The sequence below is a fragment of the Bombus fervidus genome, chromosome 6 (assembly GCF_041682495.2).
Source record: "Bombus fervidus isolate BK054 chromosome 6, iyBomFerv1, whole genome shotgun sequence".
In the NCBI taxonomy this organism is placed as follows: Eukaryota; Metazoa; Arthropoda; class Insecta; order Hymenoptera; family Apidae; genus Bombus; species Bombus fervidus.
In genome coordinates, this window is record NC_091522.1 from 4,171,216 (window position 1) to 4,190,932 (window position 19,717).

The window sequence follows — 19,717 nt, forward strand, 5'->3', positions numbered from 1 at the left end:
AACCTTCTGGTTGGATCCGTGGTGACGAGAGTTGCAAATTAATTATCTAGTTGTCTACAACCATCGTTTCCTGTTTAATCAACATCTGTTTAATCCATTTATTGTAAATAAATTAATTGTAGTAAAGATCCTACGATATGTATATAGTTTGTAGTATCAAGCTAGCCACTATTATTCGAAGCTTCAAATAATGAATAACAGTCCAAAGTAACTTCATTTAATGTTCTATCTTTCAGTCAGTTAATATGTCTTGCAATGATTTATATTTCTCAATTATACAATTTAAATTACGCTTCACTGTCGCTATTTCTACGATGTTCAGCTGACCTCCGACTCGATACAATACTGTTCGTTCGTGTTATGGGAAGGACCCTCCTACGAAGGGAAAAGTGGCCTCGTTGCCACCTAACAAACATCCTCCATCATTCCTTGTCCGTTATCTTACGCCCTTGCATTTCACATGGGGGTTTCCACGTGGCGTATCACGTATCCTTTCCAAGTTGTGTTTGGCAAAGCATAAACATATGAGCCGATAGATACAGAGTCACTCGTTGACTCTCGTAAACGCGTTATCCTTACGACTGACCCTACTTCGTGCACACTTAATACAAATTCTATAAACATAATCTACGAATTGGGATGAAATTACGAAAACCGCAAAAAAAGTGAATGAGAAAGTCAGAACTTCAATATTTCCAATTCCCCGGTTGAAAACGAAATCCGCCACCGAATTCTCGTTCCCTCTTCCTCATCGATCCCATTTCTGAAATGGTAGCCAGATTATCCGGCCGAATGATCCGCCAGACACATCATCGGCGGCTTCTTTGTTTCCAATGATTCTCCCAGTGGGAATTAGGTACCGCTGTCTTCCCGCGGGATAGCCTGAGGGGATGGCCGTTGCTGAGGTGGCGATTGGAAACAAGGGAACAGTAGAATAAAGAGAGATGACGAGGCCTTCCACTGGGACGAGCCAAAGGAATGTCGGTAGAGGCACGAAGGAAAAGCTGTCACGGCGCCGGTGTCTTGCAACAAACGTGGAAGAGTATTCCGAGTAACTATATTCCCTTCTCGCACTTTTATTCGTGTCCCTCTCCGGGATAGGAATCCATTATTTTTTGTAATGGTATTTTTGAAATAACGTTTATTATCATGGGAATCAGGAGGTTCATTTTTATTTTTTTCGTCGCTTTGCGACTCTAAACTTTAAAGTTTATTGTAATCGACAATATTCACTATTTTCGAGGATTATTTACATTCCCATCGGACTACATTACTTTGCCATTTTTTAATTGTCTAACGTTATGTTTAGATGGATAAGGCATTGGACACTTGATTGATATTAAAATGCTCAATATTTTCTGCTTAATTTATTGGCAACTATGTAATATATAACTATATTTTATCGTAATGTCATAAATACTTCAATTTTGTTAGCTTTTATAAAATTCTAGAATCTATGAAAAGGAAATAATATAATAAACATAATAATAATATAATACAGAAAAAAATATTATGCGAATCTCTGAAACTTGAAAAAGTTAGACTTACACTTACTTGCAACAGAACTTGTGATTGGGTAGATTATTGCTGTAAAAATGTTTGTAAAAAGATTTGACGACAGATGATGAGATTGTTAACTTCACAGGTTCCAAGAACGATCATTTGTATTTCGTATTAGCAAATAACTTTTTTTTTATTCGCTTTATGATCGATTTCACGAACATGGTAGCAGCCAACAGAATTTAAACTGTTAATTTCATGGCAAACCGTTGGGACGGAGGAATTACTTCAAATACTCTTTCCAGAAGTATACTACCGATTCTACGTTCAGCTCTTGATACCCATTCTACTCGTACATACGAGCACAAAGAATTCGTACTGTACGTGATACTCTCTACCAAGGGTTACCTTATTCACCAAAGAAAGCTACAAAGCGCATAAGGAAAATTGAGTTTCGAGTAGCTCCACGTGGGCTGCACGTTTCTTCGGGGACCTTTCCTCTCGCTCTTCTTTCTTTATTTTGTTTTTTAAGTCTCGATTTTTCCCTTCTTTCCTTCCGTGGTAAACTTGCTCCAAGTTGGAACTTCAACGCAGTTTCAACGGACTTAACGGAGTTACTGACGTCGAGTGCAAAAAGTTTGGGCTTTGGTAGTCAGATTTTAAGATTCTATTCTTTAAGTTTCCACTTAGTATTAGGCTTTCGAAATTTCAAATCCTTGGAGAATTGAACAACAAGTGTTTGTTTCAGAGAACGAAAATGCGTGGTTGGTATTTTATTCAATATTATACGCAGTTCACGCCCTTTAATGCTGTTTTCCTAACAGTTTCCAAAGGATGCAAGTTTACAGGATATCGACTATGGTAAATTTCTCAAGAGAATATAAATCAGATTTTGAAATTCTATTCTAAGAGTTGCCGCTTACGAGACAAGTTTCAGTTTCAATTTTTTTGAATTTTCAAAACGCTGCGCTTTCTTCATTAATGTGTTAAAAATTGTAAACCCTCTGAAGGTCGAACAAAAATGTTTATCTCAAAGTTGACAACTGGTTGGTATTAATCCATATTATTTACAGTTCAGTCTTTCTTACGCTTCTTTCTTAGAAGTTACGAAAAGACACATAGTTTGCAGAATGTCGACTTTGATAAGCTTCTCGAGGAACTTAATAATTTCATAATTAACAGGGAGGAGAAAAAAAGAGCAGTGAATACACAGAGATGCTTCTGACGCATCGACTTCATCAAAGAGCTGAAGACAGAGAAGCGTAGGTAAAGAACAAAAGTTCTTAATTAGCGGCCAAGCTAAGTAATTAATTACTTAGTAATGTGCACATTAAGGAATCCTTCGGTTGAAAGCGAAGAATCTTTCTTTCTCGTTATATCGCTGCCAACCTTCCGAGGACGAGAGACTTTGGTCGACAATCCTCGCCTATTTTCATAACTTTTTCGCATATTTTGCGTTATGTAACACTAGGAAGAAGAAAAAAGATCCACTTGCCGCGGGCGAGTCGGTTCAACCTGGCCGCTTAAAAGGCCACTTAATTACAATTTATTTAGACCAAGTTTTCGTTGCATTTCCTTAAAGATGATACATGCACGTTCATAGCTGAGAACTCCTTGAAAATTATGCGAGTTCTTGCATATTTGTCACAAATAAAATCACCCAGTAACAAAAATTAATCTGAAAACATATTACATAGAAATTGAAGATATTAAAATGTCGTTTGTCTTAATAGTTCTATCTTTGGTTCGTAGAAAATTTTAACTCTTAAGCAACTTATAGAAGAAACTTATATCTTTGACTCTAACGAGTGGTTTTCATTTATGGAAGATTTAAAAATGTAAAAATCCACAGAATACATAACACAATATGTGAAGGTACGTAGGATAGTCAATGTATAGTTCTTACAATATTTAGTAGATCAAATAAATTATTGCCTCAGTTCCATTTTTCTAATTCTCTACTAAGAATATGAATTTGCTTAAATGTGAGAAATTTCATATTGTATCTACTGGTACATTAGAAGAGTTACGTTTTTATCCCATACAATTTCGTAGCACCATATAAACGCGTACGGAATGTTCAGAATGTGGCTTTAACGAGTTGTAATGTTCGTACTGCGGAGAATATATTGTTTCCTCTGACAAGAAGAAGATATCAGTTACACAAATTTGTGTTTCGAAAATTGAATTTTATTTTTATCATCTGCTCTTGTGAACGTATTTTCCTCAGATTTTAATCGTTGTATTAAATTCCACTCGTTTGGAAATAAGAGACGCGAAGGAAATGGAGAACAAAACGACCGAGATGTTGACAGCCGTGAAGAATGCAAATTGGCAAAGCTCGTGGCCCGTAGTTTGAAAACGTAGAGACTTTTGCTTCCTCTTTTCTACAGTGTCGTTGTGGTTTAAGGTTTTCAGGAGCTTCGTCTTATTTTTACATGCATTTCCCCAACGCCCGGTTGCGGCAACATAATCCTTCTTTTTAAGGTGAGGTACTTTGGAAAAGTAATGCAAAACCTCGCTACAATGATTCGCAATTTAGCAACTTCTCCTCACCTTTCCCACCGTGCCATCAGACTTTCAGATTTCCCTGTCTTCTTCGTACGAAATTTCCTTCTTTTTTCCGACATTAAACGATAGAATGCAATTTTTCTTTTCAGTCACAAGATTCACCTTTTTACCATTTTTAGTGGAAAATTTTACAGCATGCCTTCTTGTGTAACAATTTAATTACTGTAAAACTACCGGTGACCGGAAATAGAGTTGCCAGTGATGGTCATAAATGGTCAGCAATATTGGAATTAATTAAAGAATTTGAATTAAAAGGACAGTCACATTTGTAAAACTTGTAACATTTTTAATATCGTAGCAATGATATGAAGTACTGAATGTTACTATAAAAAGATTAAATAATTTTATTCTCTTCAGAAGCTTATATGAATCGTTCAGAAACTATAAAATGAATTCCCTAAACTAAGAAGTGCAGGAAGATGATGATGGTGTTATAAATGTTTTTTACAATTTACAATATCACAAATACCATTTTTTAAGATACATACATTAAAATTTATGATCTTTTTACATAATGTTCTGGCAATAAACAAGCGTAAATATAATTTAGTTATTTGTTTTTTGAGAAGTTCAATACTAATCCTATATTATTATTTATTATTATTTTTACTTAGTCCGTGCCTTTTGGCTTTGGACAAGTTTTCGGTTTTACCTCTCGTTTACCTATCACGCTTTTTACATTTTATCAGTCTTATGGCGTTATCACCTTATTGCCTCCTCCCTTATATCTATCTAAACTCTTTTCTTATATATCTACTTCCTCTCTTATCCACTCTGTTATATTGCATTCCATTATATATTCTGTCTCTAAAACTATGGCAACTTTTGGGCTTTTGCCTCCTTGCTGTGCTTCCTTATTGTCGTTCCTCCCCATCTTGTATTGCCTTTCTCTTCTCCATTATTGTTTTCAGTTCCATTAATCCTTCTCCAGTCTCGTTTAGTATTTGTTCTGTGTCCTTTGGTCCTTCCGTTAGTTCGCATTCTTCTATCACGTGTCTCAGGTCTTTTTCTTTCCTTTTACATAGTCTGCATCATTTTTCTCCCTCTTCTTTCCAGTATTCTCTTGTTTTGGTCCGGTTTCCACATCTGAATCTTGCTAATATTTTCCTGTCCTTTCACTTCATCCTCCCTTCTAAGTATTTTGGTAACTCTGGCGATTAATACTAATCTTATATTCAAGTAGAAACAAAAAGATACAGTCTAGTTTAGCTTTTGAGAGTATCCATCATATAAAAGTGTACTGCTTTGGATTCCGCAGGGAGGGCTCACTTATGTGAGTCTATGAGGGCTGGCAAACCCACGTTCCCGCAGCCAAGGAGGACCGTCGGGACAAGTGTCCCGCTTACGTGAGTCCTCTATGTACAACGCAGGGAAGGTTGCCGGGAGTGTAATGCGCTTGACCGCGGTTATGCTCTCTACATGGCCTTGGGTAGTAGCGCACCAACGAACCTGACGCTAAGGGTGGGACCGTCGGGATAAATCCCGGGTACAAAAGTATTTCCAGGCCCCCGCCTACGTGAGTCCCATCTGGGTCTGCCAAGCAAGGTTATCAGGTCGCCGAGCCGGCAGTGACGTAGCCGTACATCCACACGATAGTCCGACCAATGACTTAGAATAGTACCACGGAGGTCGAGTGTAAGCCTGGAGGGAGTAGCGACCCCTCTGCTCGACCAGTTCGGGTTTGGACTCGTGGTGGCAGTGGCTGATGCCAAGATGCTGGTAAGACGGTTGTTTAAGAGGTGCGGGTGCCCCCACCCCCTCCACTCCTGAACGGTCCGTCGGCGGGTGAGCAGCGTACCAACTGTTCCGGGACCGTCCTTGAGGGACGGTAGGGCTTAGAAAACGCCCCGTTCGACCTAAGATGAGTGACAACCCCTGCAGGCCTAACTAATACAAGTAGCAAGGTACTGGGTATCTTGCGCGCTGGTTAGGCGTAACCCCAACCCCTATGGTCCTAGGGGACTCGGGTTCAGTGTGGCGAAAAATTAACGCTGCGGAATGAGCCCGTAAAACATAAGACACACTAGTTGTACTGTTTTGGAACAACTGACTGTCCTTCAACATTATGGATAAACACACAAAATTCGCGTGACTCCCAACGTGTTAAAATTCTGCAACCCTTCAGTTCCAGTTGTAGCGGTACACGAGCTAGAGGATAATTCAAATCATGTTGTTGTTTTGCCTCGGAGTATCAATATCGTTAGGATACACACAATGTATTAATAAATAAACTCCGAGCAATACAATGTCTCCGCTACGTGCAACTGTGAAACGAAGACGAATTTAAATTTTCTGGCTCTCCTCCGACCAGTACAAATAAACTGATGCTATCGTAAGGATTTCAGTTATCAGTTATCAGTTATCAGCGGGTATTTTAGCGATTATACACTGTCTTAGCGAATTAGAGCGTCTTAACGACATTATCTGTATTTATTTACTAATTATTTTAAAGTACACTTGACGGTTTTCAACAGCGAGTTATCTCGTTATTCGAACAAATCAACCAACCTATACAGAGACTAAACATCTACACAATCCTTTACACGGTACTTCAAAACCATTGAAATAGAGCGTCAGGAAGAGGTGACAAACTTTTTCATCGGCCGATTAATAGGTAATCACGTGAACAGTATGCGCGAACGCTTTCCGGCCGACACTCGACCGCAATTCGGTTCGATTTGCACCTGAATGAGTCGATTCACGGGACGGTGCATAATAAACGCGAACGAGTGTGACTTCCAACAGGAATTTCGCGTCCCTCTATCGAGCCAAATGAAACGTTCTGTTGATCAATGACGCCGTTATGTGGCAGCCGATCGCCGGAAGCGTCCGTGGTTTCGCGTTGCAATGTTATCCTTTCCTGTGTGGAGTCGCGGCTGCATAAAACGTGTGCCCGACCGTGATTCCCACGTGTGAGGGAAGTAGTACAGAGTACAGAACCGATAAGTGACGCGCGAATTACAACGTGCTGTATGGGAACACGTTCGTGTTCTACACGAGAGGAGTGTTTGACTTGTAGCTTTCGATTTGACCACGATACGCACTTATCAAGTTGACTCGATGTGACAGGTGATCGGTAGGGTGTGAGGGTGATAGGTGATTGAAGGAAACGTGGTTCGTTAACGCTAGAAATACCAGTTAAGTTTCAATCAATGGTTTCTAAAATGAAAGATCATTCGCTTCAAAGCAAATAATCGTGTGTTTTTGGATTTTAAAGAGATGTATGTAAATGTTTGTGCTTTCTTTAAAATAAGTTTGAAATAATTCAACAGAAATCTTTTTTAACGTATGTATTCAAAAGGAATATCAGGAAATAAAAACTTTGGTATTTTTAGGGTGGAAAGTTTATTGAGTTGTTTAAAAACTTTGCCTGTTAAAAAGAATTTAAAGACAATGTGTTTCGATTTCTCATTGTTGTGGATATAACTTAACTATGAGAATTTTGTCGTAATTTTATCGTCTTGTAGCAATAATATCATAATATTATTTTAATCACTGCAAACAATACTCTTTCTTTTTTTTACTAATAACACGTTTATTGAAAGATAGCATTTATTCTTTGAATCAATTCTGAATTTTCTTCTTTAATTTTAACATTTCTATTTAACCTTCAACTAACAATAAGAGTAGTGTTTGCTTCGATGCAGCATTTTGTTATTTGACAGATAAAATAAATCCTGTTTCAATTTAGCCAAACAATCAATCTACACAACAGAATATAGGTATCGAATGTCAAAAACATTACGAACATTTCATACTACCCAATACTATCCATGTCATGTATTTGAAAAGTGTTAGAAAAATATTTCCAACATTTCGAATGGAATCTGTTACCTTCTGTGAAAGCAATTTTAGGGAATTAAAGAACAGTAAGTGTTTTTGGAAATAAAGTTAATTATAAATTAGTATTATCATTGTTACGTCGCGTGAGATGGTCCGTGTGATGTCCCTCATGGTCTGGCCGTCAAGGCTTACACATCGTTACACTGACGCGCAATAAACCTAAGGAACCACCATAAACCGAATCTTTTTAGCTTAATCTCTATTTATAGAAGTATTTTCGGTTTATGAATGGTCCTTAAAACAGTCCTTATGTTTATTGCACGCACTTACAAATTACGCAGAAAGCGGATGTTTGTCCAGCGAAACAGCAGGTTTTTCCCATGTACAAGGACACCCATGAGCCACATCTGCAGGAGACCTTCTCCTCATATTTTTATTTATTAACGTTGGCTATAGCCAGGGGGCATCGCGGATCGTTACCCTCGCTTTTCTACCGAAAAGTGTGAACAACGAATCCGCGTTCTTAGTTCAAAAAGGCACACCCACACCGAGCTTTCCTCCTTAATAGTACGAAACGGGTCTACTACTGTTCTTCCAATCTTCGTGTAGTCAAGTCAACGGTCTTATCCTTAGAGCAGTCATCTACTGTTTTTTCCATCTCAGCGCAGTTTTCTACTATTGGTACACATTTAGATCAGTCAAATCTACTGTTCTTTCAATCTCGACGTAGTCATCTACTGTTGCTGCAAACTTAGGCCTCACTACGGTCTACGCGACATTAACTTAATCTACTTTTTGCTTATACGAAGCAACTAGCAAGTATACAATTATCAAGTATATCTTCCGACACGACGCAATAATAAGTGTAATACATTGTTGAAAATATAAATCTTATAAAACTGTCGATTACAGTTTTATTACACAACAAACACCCCTATTATCCCACAAGAATTAAGGGGATCGACCTGTTCGTGGTGTCGATTGTTATAATTGTAACAGGAATTTACGACTCCCGTTGACGCGCTTTAACGCTATCGCGTCTCCCCGCGACTGGACCAAAAAACACAATCCATGTCATGTATTTGAAAAGTGTTAGAAAAATATTTGCAACATTTCGAATGGAATCTGTTACTTTCTGTGAAAACAATTTTAGGGAAGTAAAGAACAGTAAGTGTTTTTGGAAATAAAGTTAATTATAAATTAGTATTATCATGTAGTAGTATTAGTATAGCTCTATTATTGTGTTAATTATCAACGAAAATTTTCCTGAAGTTACTTAGGAATATTCCAGTTTAAACTTGGCATTCTTCGTGATTCTCTTTCACCTAAGCACTAAGAACTTCTTGGCTCATTTAGAGCTCGCTTCCTTGGTAATTAGGAAGATCGGCCAAAGAAGCAAAATTATTACCAAACGGTCGATCGTGAAATTTCATATCATACGGATCTCTTACGGTCCTCGACAAACTTCACCCTGCAAAGCACTTTCACATAAAGTTTGATTAATTCAAGGTAGAATCCTTGACAAACTTACGATCGGGAATATAATACGTGCTGTACGTGCTGAGATTTTGATTATCCCGTGACGTAATGGCTATTGGTCCAGAATTGAACGTTTGCTCTGGTATGTACGCGCGACAAAGCTGATGAATTTCGTGTAGAACGTCGATTAACTTGCGGTGGAATGTTCAAATCGCGTATGGGCGCGATGGAAGTTATGTTAACTCCCTGGATGGAATCTTGATTCCAATGAGACGTTTGTATAAGCTTCATTTCCCAGAGCTTACGTTAATTTAAACAGAGAGTTAGTTAATTAACGTTCGCAATTTTTGATGAAATTTTAACAAATAAGGTCATCAAGTTTGCAATTAAATATATTAATATATTTACTCGCTACGTTTTTTCATATTTGACATATTGTTTAGAAAATTTCTTAAATTTCAAGAAACATGAAAGAATCATTATTAATATGCACAATTTCTCGTTTAAATTTCATGTTGAAATATCAAAGATTTCTTCTTCAAGACATTTTTTCAAATATACGTTCCAAATGAAATACATTAATTAAATTGTGGAGGACTAGTATATAGGAGGTTTGATCGTGAGGTTTAATGGACGAGATTGCTCGTTGTTGAAACCGTCGAATATATTTAAAATATTAATTTAGTATACAAACTATATTCGCTGAGTCGCTCGTACAAAGCAAAAATCGCAAAGTGGAATTGCTAGTGGATACTTGATAAAATGCTCGCTAGATACTCGTCGATAACTCGGTACAAGCTCGTAGATACTAATTCGTATAATGACTCATATAGTGACACCAACAATAATTCGAATAACAACTGAACTGCTCGCGATCGCGTTCGTTTATTTATACTGGTCGCGGGAGAGTCGGGAAATTCGAATTTGTCTTTGATCGACGGTTGCACGTAGCGGCGACATTGTTTTTCTCGGAGTTTATTTGTTGTTACGTTCAAAACAACAACATGAGTCGTTTTCGAGTCACCTCGTCCTATGGCTCATGTGCCATAATTTAATTTTAATTCTCCAAAATTTGTTAACATTGTTTAACCTTTTAAAAGGATAGTATGCTACATGAACAGAACTAAGAAATCGCGAAATAAATCTAAATATTTTTGGAAATATGATTGGCATATGTAGGTTAATATCCTCAATTCGGAGTAAACCCATTTCGCTTTAATCCACGTTCGAAGCTTTGAATTTTCCAAGCACTTTTCCCAATGGAAATATTTAAGATCATCGAGTTTAAATTTTTGATGGAACAAGATTGTCCGTTTTCCTCTTAAACATTAATCCTCGATACTTTTTGGACACGTTCGAGGATTGCTCGAGTTCGAAAAATACTCTCTGGACAGGAAAGGTGGTATTCGCGAGTCGATGGAGAAGTTGATGCGGGAACGTGCGGAAAATAGCGAAGTAACTTTCAGCTTGAAGAGAAATTATTTTACCCACAGAAAATGATTTCACTTCTCGAGCAAATATCTTGAAACGTGTCCCTTTAGTTAATTCGAAGCAGAGATTTACGTAACATCCCACTGCGAGAAATTACTATTTCAGAGATCAATAGTGTAATTGGAACTAAAGTCGTTTAAGTAAAATCTTGATCTTCAGGCAATTAGTCATTTCGTTATCTGTTATCCTTTGACATCGACGAGGTACTTTGTCTTTTTATAAACGAGAAAATGATAATTCTTCCATCGAGGGAATTCTTTATCTATCGGAGAAACTGATAGGGACCGTGAGTTTTTTCGAGAGTTGAAAGATCAAGCTGTCATTGTGTGGAAAACGATTACAAAGAATTGACCTTATTCGACTCGTGGGGCTTCCTCTGGCATCCAGGGCTACGTAATATGATTGAGCAAATAAAAGTTCCCTCGTTCGATCTACGCTTATATCCCGGAATTGAACGATGAAGATGTAAGATATATCTCGTCGAAATGTAGTATTCATTTCAGAAATCGTCCTCCTTTCTCGATAAGAAAGATTCTACTATAAGTTATGATATTAATATCGTATACGCTTCTTTAGGTTTATTTCAAATTCAATCATATAACGAGAATGCAATTACAAATGAACATTTTGTATTTTGACTAGTTGAAATTGATGAAAAACAATCATAATCATAATATATAATAAGTTTTCAGAAAAATTTCTCTTTCTTCGTTATAGTTTCATTATCATAATAGAAATTATAAAAAAAGATTAATGGAAACAATTAATGTAAATTTTTTACCCTTCACGTATAAAATAAAGAACTATAAAGAAGTGTAATATTGGATAAAGTTTAATTTTTAAGATGAAAACCAATTTTGCATTTTTTTGCACCTACTGCACTGAAGAAACTTCGGACTGCTTATTTTTTCCCATCCTTTTTTCAATGTTTCTCCTACAGTAATCAAAGCTCACTGCGTTCTTCCACGGCCTCTTACAGCAGAAGAAGAAGGGTTCAAAGTCTACAAAGAAGCAGGTCGACCCGCGATAATCTCAATTTTCCAGAAGATTGATCGTTCGTCGAGAGGTATACAAGGCACAGAAGATCCAAATCAAAAGTCACGCGTCTCGAAGTTAGCTTGGTAAGACGTTCCCTCGGTTGAGACAATTCTTTATCGAAGGCCTTAACACTTTGACTGCCACGGTGGTCATTGGTGACCTTAGCACTTAAATTTTTTACAATTGTAAACATTGTATGAAAATTGACAATTAGGGGATTGTGATAAATAGAATATACTTTGAAATAAAAAGTGCCCCATTGAACAATTAAACATTTTTATTAGAGCATCAATAAAAAAAAATGAGAACAAATCTTACATCTAACGGTGCACTCTGTTAAAACACTTTCAACATGAATGTGACTCATCGATACAATCTGAACAATAGGTGGTCACCTTTTTGGTCCGATTCTTAGCAATTTTTGATCCTGACTGTTTAACATTTTTTTATAGCACCCTCTGCAAAACTTTCATGCCAGGTACGCTTGCTCTTCTTTCTTCTGTATTTCATGTCGCGATCTTTGTCGAATAAGTATATTTGACTGCTCTGGTGAATGGCACCGTGTAAGATGCATTGCGAGTACCATTCTAAAGTCTGATACCTTGATTTTTGTTTTCGTTGCTTGTTTATAGAGTATCATAGCGTTTGAAGTTGATGTATTTAACAATAACTCTAAAGCTAATTTTATATACCACTTGAGGTTTCTTCTATGTCGTGTAGAACATGCTATCGTTTGATCCGATAAATCTACAGCACAGTTTCCTCTGTTGTGATCTACCACTACCATTGGTTTATCACAAACATCATTTTTTTGGAGACCTCTACCATTTCAGCCGAATGTTTCGTCGAAATCATAACAATGTCACGCTTGTCTCTCCACCTTATAATTATATATAGGATGAGCAAATACTGTTTACTAATATCTTCTACACGTTTCAACAATATATTCTGGACGTTTTGCTTACGACGAAATAACAAATGCTTATGGTTTGTTGAAATAAACGAAGCTTTGTTATAATATGTCGCTGTCAACTGTTACCAAGGCGCCACGGTGGTCATCCGTGACCACCAATAAGATAAACGGTCCATTGAGGAAGAATGTTTTCTTACATCATCAATTTATTATTTTTTTGCCATTATATGCTTTGAATAATAAAAATACTCCCGTGGCGTCCTGAGCGAAGCATGTGATTTCGGCGTGGCAGTCAAAGTATTAAACACGGTTGAGGTACGTGCCAATTGGTCTTTGACCGATCTTCGTCACCGCGTTATGATCGTTACGGCTACTAGGAGGCTCACGTAGGGAGAAGAACCACGCTAACAATGTCTAAAATATCCAAGTTGCGGTTCGTTTGAGCTCTCATAGGCGGATCTTGTTTGAACTTGAAACACTCCTACCATTTGGTTTACCTTTTCTTCGAACATCTTCTCCAATGGTATCATGTTTTCTTTTTTTTATTTGCGTTTATTTTACAATTAATTCTCGTTAGAGAATTTTAAGTAACTTTATATGATGTGGTACTATGACATGGTTAATAAGTGTTTATAGTATGTTTGATTCTATTTGAATCTAGCGCTTAGGTCTAAGGTGTAATGTCTTTTTAGCCTGCGGATCTGTTCCGACGTGTCGAGTAGTTGAGTAATTAGAGGGTTTTGGTGGTTGTTAACTCTTGTGCTGTATCTATTGCTGAATTTGGATAATTCTTCTTTGACCGTGGGTATCTTGAGGTCGTGATGTATCGTTTCGTTGGTGACGTACCAAGGTGCATCTATTAGGGATCTTAAGGTTTTCGATTGGAATCGTTGAAAAATTTCTATGTTGGAATTACTTGCTGTTCCCCATAGTTGGACTCCATAGGTCCAACCAGGTTTTAATATGGCCTTGTATAATGTAATTTTACTTTGCGCGTTTAAGTTGGAACGTCGGCCGATGAGCCAGTAGGATTTTTTAAATTTTGCTTTGAGTCGTTTGGTTTTATCTAAGATATGTTGTTTCTATGTCAATCTTCTGTCCAGAGTCATGTCCAGATATCTGACTCTTTATCTGGAATAGATATATTGTTTATCGTCACCTGTGGGCAAGTTTGTTTCCAATGGTATCATGTGACTATGTTCTTGTAAAATGTTAGATTCGTTGTGCGTAAAATGACTAGAAGTGTTCGAGGTAAGAAATTTTGGTAATAATTTCGAAAGATTTCAAAGAGAAATATATAAAACGCGATTAGTGTGTATCTATTGTATTTGTCAATTTGTTAATGAATATGTAACAGGACAGTTCGTTGTATTTGTTCGTGGAGTTATGGTTTCAAAGGGAAACACGAAGCTCTATTTGTTAATATTCTCGGGTTGGAGCGGATTTCATTGCTACGTCAATATGTTTCACGTGAATATATTGACGTACAAATATTTGATGAACGGTTTTCAAACGTATTCAACCTTTTCAACCATCAATTTTGATAATTAAATATCGTCTAATAACAATTGCAAGCCTGAACGGTGTTTGTTAATTAATCAAGAAATATTGAAAAAGTTGTGTCAATAATAAAAAAATATTTGGAGATGATAAAACATCCTATATATTTAAATTATTTAAAATCGTGTATTTGGGTCGTCAGCCTGTTCGAGAAATCGAATTAAAATCAAGTCGTTTACGAGACGAACGCAAATATCAAGGCAATTCATTCGTCACGTGACCGGAATACTACAATTGCCAGTTACTTTTCCAATGAAATCGTTTGATGGTATTGTTCGTCTATTTTAATTGACGCTCTAAACGGGAAACCATTAATGGTTTTATATATTCTAACGTTTATATAGTAAAAATTTCAGATTAATAATTCAGAATTCGAAATTCCATATTCAGTGTTAAAATTTTAGCCACAACTATAATTTGATTAATAATTTTGTATTATCTAATTCTTGTGTAATGGAAAATATACTGCTTCTTATGAATCATTATTTCCTACAATTGTTAATACCCAACAGTTTTGTCCAATGATAGTAATAAAAGATAATTTTATTTTTGCATTTAAACATTCAACAAATTTAAATATGATTTATCGTCGTAATCTTTTCAACATTGATCTATTAATCTGTTCTCATCTTTATTTATCGATAGACATTAAAATAATTAATTTTCGAAAAGGTCTCTTAGCCTTCATTCATTACTTAGCCATTATTTATACAATTCTGTACTTATCTCTATTCATCCTCTAAAAATACATAAACTATAGAATTTCTAAAAAATCTGCCAAACAACGATCGTTTAAAACTATTTTCACAATTAACCATGGATCCTCTAAAAACAAATAAAAAGAAGAATTCCGGAAAAATCTCTCAACAATTGACACAAACGTACTGGGACGTTAACGAAGAATATTTGCAGAGTCGTTACTCGGATAAGCCTGTGAAAATTTAATACGAGTCTGTTGCAGGTGTGCGTATCGCGAGCCAAGGTTCGTTTAACACGCGCGTGCCAGGTTAACGCGTGCAATCCGTATTACAGCGATTAACCTTGCCGCTTTATCGGGTCGTGTCGTGAAGTGTCGCCGGGGAGAAAATTGAATCGTCGTCGCCACAGCCTCCGACGATCGATAGGCTTTGAAATCGGCGTATGCCGCTTAACGTCGCCGCCCGAAATTGGATCTCTGTTGTCGAACATGCTTCGAGCGAGTTGTTCGCACCACTCTGCTAGGCATATTGCGTTTCGCCAGCGAAAGGAAGCGCTCGCGTGCTTCATCGCTGTTTGCACGGCCGCAGAGGAATGAAATTTTCGAACTATTTGATTCGATGCCTCTGGCCAATCGCGATGCTTCTTTTGTTGTCCTTTCTTTTTTTCCCCCTCTCTATCCCCCGCCGTTTTCTTTTCTCTTCCTTGTTATTTTCCATTTCGTGGCGAAAATCTTCGATGCGACGCTGCACGATTTTTATGTGTAAAAGCGATTTTTGAATGCTTAGGGAAAAAGTTAAAAGTAGAATTCCTTGACGAGACATATTGTACGGTGATGAATGGACAGATGTTTACGCATTTATGGATAATTTAAAATACAAAAATGCACAGAATACAAAATTTCGTAAGATATCCAAAATGTAATACTTGTTCGTAATATACTCAATTCACATATTGCACGGTACTTTGAAAACATTGTTCCGATATAACATGGTGCAAAAATTTCGATAGCTCTCCTATACCATAATATTCTTATAACACAGTTTCCATACAGCAGGACTTAATAAACTTGGTCATATATATGTCGGGGATGAAAGGACATCAGGGCCTTTCTTTTGGAATTTTTGGGAAGATCCCCAATACTATAGTCTAGACTATTTATTATAGCTGTACTTAAATAATAAAACTTAGAAGTAGTTGTTATGATTCAATCCGATTATGTTTGCCCGAGATTTTTGATAGTGGACTTGAGCTCTAGGTGACACAATTGATCGCTGAGCGTAGCCACGATAGTAGGGATCGACGTTTTTACCTAACAGAGATATGGAGTAGTTGTATAGTTCTCCTTAAAAAAATATAATTATAGCGGCACACGGGCTTGAGGAAAATTCAAGCCATGTGTGGTTTTGCCTCAGAAGTGTCAATATTATGAAACACACGTTGTGTTAACAATCAAACCCCGGGCAGGAGCAATGTGGCAGCTACGCGGAACTGCCTAGCAACGGCGGCTGGAATTTTCTTGGTATCCCCAGCCAATGTTCAACAGAACAAACGCGATCGTAAGAGGAAAGTTTTCATCAGTCTTTCATTCTTGCAATCACCTTGGAGAGTGTTTACATCGGTTTTACGTGCAGTATATACCGAGCGTCACAGCGAACGTTACTTTGTGCTTCAAAATATATTCTACGTTTAACAAGGAGTTAGCCCGTTGATCGTGGACTCGTTATTGAAACTAAGAACATTGTCATTAACATCTCGAGTGTCTAATCACCACGGTTATTTGTCAAACTTTGTAAAAATCATATTTATACCAGTAAATATAATCTCTATCGTGTTACAATTATAGCTAGTCCAAATGAAGATTCGTTACATGCCCTAAACCTAATGATAACTCGACATATAGAATGAGCAAATACTGTTTACTAATACCTTCTACACTTTCAACAATATATTCTGGACGTTTTGCTTATGACGAAATAACAAATGCGGATGGTTTGTTGAAATAAACGAAGCTTTGTTATAATATGTCGCTGTCAACTGTTACCAAGGCGCCACGGTGGTCACCCGAGACCACCAATAAGATAAACGGACCATTGGGGAAGAATATTGTCTTACATCATCGATTTATTATTATTTTACCATTATATGCTTTGAATAATAAAAATACTCCCGTGGCGTCCTGAGCGAAACGTGTGATTTTGACGTGGCAGTCAAAGTATTAAACACGGTTGAGGTACGTGCCAATTGCTTTTTGCCCGATTTTCATCATCTCTATTGTGCAACAACGATGGCTAGTCCCAATGAAGATTAGTTACATGCCCTAAACCTAACTATAACCCGACATATATATAGCACAAATGTTTCCATCACGCTGTTTTGGTTTCACTTAACACGGGACGAATTATCTGAATTTACCTACGGAAGGGTAAATATATATTTCATTGTATATTAATCTACATTGATACATAGGTCAGTTAATAACATTGATCCATAGTAAGTATTAACTTGATTGCAGTCAATCGCATATTATGGTATGTTAAACATGGAGCTTCATGTAACAAATGCGTCCAGATTTGAAGTACACGCTGTTATACGATCAATATTAAAATGATATTGGAAAATGGAAACTTGAACGTTTTGAACATGCAATTCATAAATTAGTTTCTGCTTATGACAAATTTTTGCTGGTTTTTTTTTATTTTTGGGGAATTATGTTGAAAAGTATTAATTATATATAATTTTATGTTACCAATACTTTCTTTATTCATTTATACTCTCTTTAATGGTTATGTTCTCTAGAGACAAGAGTAACTCACTTATCGATTGACTTACGTAGCATGTGAAACAAATCATCGCTTAGGCTTCATTTCTTTAGTTGTATTTATAAAAATATGAATTTACATAAACATCCACAGCTTAATGAAGAAAATCTATTTTAATATCACCGCTGTTCGTACTATCTTTACAGCTGACATCTTAATACTGCTTTGATGATTAAAAATTAATGTCATTAATTTTTAACAATCACATGGTGCGCGCATTAAATTGTTCGACATCATTGGAAATACATACTTTTTTTATAACAGAATTATCCAGAGAGAGAAAGAGAGAGAGAGAGAGAGAGAGAGAGAGAGAGAGTGAGAGAGAGAGGAGGTACATGGACTCTTTTACGATGTTTGTGACAAAGTTACGTAAAGTATTTGTCTTCCTTTTACCCAGACAATTTGCATACAAAGGATACTTTTCGAATATTACGTAAGGAGAGAATCGTTTCTATCGATGAATTGGAAAATCCCCATTACTTTGCAAACACATTAAAACTTGCAATATTAAAAACTAGTAAAAAAAAGCATTTTATTTAAAAATTCTGGACAAATTATCGTTTACATAACGTACATTTAAATACATAAGTTTTATAATATGTACTGTTGAAAGAACAATTTCATTATTTTATAGCTTATGATATGTGAAGGAGAATTAGAACATTTTTATTATGTGTATCAATCTATAATGTAATTTTTATCATAATAATAACTTAATATATTTTTATCCTATCGAATAATTGGAATATCTTCATTAACATATTAGAAATATTAAAGCGTATAAAGTATGAAACTTGCAATATTAAAAAATAAATAATAAAATGTAATCTTTTATTTGCAAATTGTCGACAAATTATCGTTCACATAACGACTCTATATATATTTTTATTTCATTGAATAATACATGACAAAAAATTGAAAAATTTCCAAATTGGCAATATTAAAATTCAACAGAATAAAATTTTATACACTGAAGTGTCTTATAATATGGTATTCCGAATACACAGTTTCCATATAACACAATGCAAGAATTGCGACATATACAGTCCTCCTATAACACGATATTTTTATAACACAGCTTCCATATAACACGACTTAATAAAATTGGACAACTTCCATATAGCACGAATGTTTTCATAACACTGTTTTGATTTCGCTTAACGCGGTTTCGATACAACGCGGGACGAATTAAACGTGTTATATAGTGACTGTATAATAAAATAAAATTCTATTGACTTTTATTCCCAAAATTCTCCATAAATTGTCGTACACAGAACGTCCATTAATTTACGCAATTTTCATAATGTATACTGCCAAAATTACGACTCGATATATCTCCACCCCATCGAATGATACATGGCGTAGATAAAGTAGCTCTTTTGCCCGTAAGTCATTCCGCTTTCATTCCAATATCGCGTAGCGTAAAACCGCTCGGATGTCTAGTTCCAAGTATTCCACGCACGTACGTTATAACATCCGGTCGATTCTCGCAAAATGTACGCTTCTCGGCGTTTACCTTGGCTCCAATGACAGTATCCGCGAATGAACGTTTAACAAGATTCGAGTTGATACCACACTGCGACCCCACAAAACACAAAATAACTTATTCTATCAAGATTACACTGTCTTTGTATGGAATCAGCAACGAAAAATTGTTTTATTAATGCGGTCTGAATAATGCATCGCTTTCTGATCGAGTTCGTCGATCCCTCTGAATATACCGTACTCGGATATAGAATATATCGTAGTGTTACAGCATACAATGATCGCGAAATCGGATGGAATTTCGAACGAAAGAACGAATAAAAGTTTCATTTCTCAATTTTTTTTCTCGTTAAATTTTGTAGATTTTGTTTCTTTCAAT

At 36.3% G+C, this 19,717-nt stretch overlaps 1 protein-coding gene and 2 long non-coding RNA genes across 3 annotated transcripts in view; 1 reads left to right on the forward strand and 2 right to left on the reverse strand.

Annotated features, from left to right (window-relative positions):
• LOC139988385 (uncharacterized) overlaps positions 1–19,717 on the reverse strand; it is a 194,915-nt gene that overhangs the window by 92,541 nt on the left and 82,657 nt on the right. The gene's annotated exons all lie outside the window — the stretch shown is intronic.
• The window catches only part of LOC139988357 (endoplasmic reticulum junction formation protein lunapark-A-like), a 129,171-nt gene that overhangs the window by 44,308 nt on the left and 65,146 nt on the right, over positions 1–19,717 (reverse strand). The gene's annotated exons all lie outside the window — the stretch shown is intronic.
• The window catches only part of LOC139988388 (uncharacterized), a 98,142-nt gene that overhangs the window by 438 nt on the left and 77,987 nt on the right, over positions 1–19,717 (forward strand). The window lies entirely within an intron of this gene.